Here is a 2001-nt window from a genome sequence, read left to right as displayed (position 1 = left end):
CGAGTTCAAGAGATTGACCTGCCTCAGCCTCCCGAGTAGATGGGATTGCAGGCATGTGCCACCACACCTGGCTAATTTTGTATTTTTAGTAGAGAGTGTTTCTCCACGTTGGTCGGGCTGGTCTTGAACTCCCGACCTCAGGTGATCTGCCTGCCTCGGCCTCCCAAAGTGCTGGGATTACAGGTGTGAGCCACCACACCCGGCCTAGTTTTGATCTTTTAAAATATTGCTCCAGGAAATACTAGTATCCCACATGAAGTGCCCAGAGCAGGGACAGAGACAGAGGCTACATTCTAGTCCCATGAAAGCAGGCTGGCCCAGCCCAAGCCGTGGGTCTGCTGGAGTGAGAGAAATAAAATATTATTTCTCTTGGTTACTTAGTTCTTTCGGCAGCCCTTAGAATTTTGTGTCCAAGGTGAGTGCCTCACTCACTTGCCCTAGTCCTGGCCCTGGTTTCTGGGTTCTCGGCTGGAGTCTTAGAATTATCATGCAGGGGCTCCACGCCTGTGGAGTCACATTGTCATGTGACTGACAATCTGGCATCTTCACCAGCAAGAGTGGGCCCTGTCACCTGCTTCTCCTTTCCCATGCCTGCTTCTCTGCTAGCACACTGCCCTTGGACACTCTGTGGAAGATGTGTGACCCACACTCCGGCAGACCCTTGGCTTGGGCTGGGCCAGCCTGCTCTCATGGGACTGGAATGCAGCCTCTGTCCCTGTCCCTATCCTGGTCACCTCGTGTGGGCTCCTTCCCCCTCAGGGCAAGGTAGGGAAAGTCAGTAGCTGAGTTCCTTTCTACCTGGTACCTGTCCCAGACCCTTGGCCTAGGCCTGGACACTGAGGAGACTCACTAAATGCTTGCTCACCTCATCCTCCCCTCACCCTTCTCGACCTCCCACCTTGATACTCCAGAGGAGGAGGGAAAGGGGGAGGGAGAGGGGAAATGATAGGAGAAGAGATGAGAACAGCTGTCATTTACCCAGGGCTTGCTATGGGCCAGGGACTTCACAGACAGGCTCTTGTTTAAGTTTTACATCACCTCATGAAGTAGGTCCTACTATTATCCCCATTTTACAAATGAGAAAACTGAGGCATGGAAAAGTTAAGTGACTTGTCCAAGCTCACATAACCAAGAAGTAGTGGTAGTAGGCAGAATTGGCTATATAATTTGTGGGACCCATTGCAAAATGAAAATGTGGGGACCCCTCGTTCAAAAACTATTAATAAATTCAAGACCAGGACAGCAGAGCATTAATGCAAGTGTAGGGCCCCTGTGTGCTTGTACAGGCCCCCACTGGTGAAGCCAGTCCTGGTGGTAGAATGTGAACCTAGAATTCTAACTCCAGAATCCACAACTCTGCATTTGGGGAGAGTAATAGTCATCACTCTGATCACCGAACACCTGCTGTATGCATTGTGCAAAATCTTTTTTTTTTTTTGAGACAGAGTTTCGCTCTTGTTGCCCAGGTTGGTGTGCAATGGTACAATCTCAGCTCACCATAATCTCTGCCTCCCTGGTTCAAGTGATTCTCCTGCCTCAGCCTCCCAAGTATCTGGGATTACAGGCATGTGCCACCAGGCCCGGCTAATTTTGTATTTTTAGTAGAGATGGGGTTTCTCCATGTGGTCAGGCTGGTCTTGAACTCCCAACCTCAGGTGATCTGCCTGCCTCAGCCTCCCAAAGTGCTGGGATTACAGGCGTGAGCCATCAAGCCAGGTTGATTGTGAAAAATCTTAAAAAGCTTTGCAACAACTCAGCAAGGACTAGGCATTGTTACCCCCCGCCACCTTTTTTTTTTTTTGAGACGGAGTTTCATCCTTGTTGACCAGGCTAGAGTGCAGGGGCGTGATCTTGGCTCACTGCAACCTCCACCTCCAGGGTTCAAGCAATTCCCCTGCCTCAGCCTCCTGAGTAGTCCAAGGTGCCTGCCATCATGCCTGGCTAATTTTTGTAGTTTTAGTACAGACAGGGTTTCTTTTTTTTTTTTTTTTTTTTTGAGAC

The sequence above is a fragment of the Colobus angolensis genome, unplaced genomic scaffold (genome assembly GCF_000951035.1).
Source record: "Colobus angolensis palliatus isolate OR3802 unplaced genomic scaffold, Cang.pa_1.0 Scaffold24, whole genome shotgun sequence".
NCBI lineage: Eukaryota > Metazoa > Chordata > Mammalia > Primates > Cercopithecidae > Colobus > Colobus angolensis.
Note: the sequence above shows the minus strand (reverse complement) of the source record.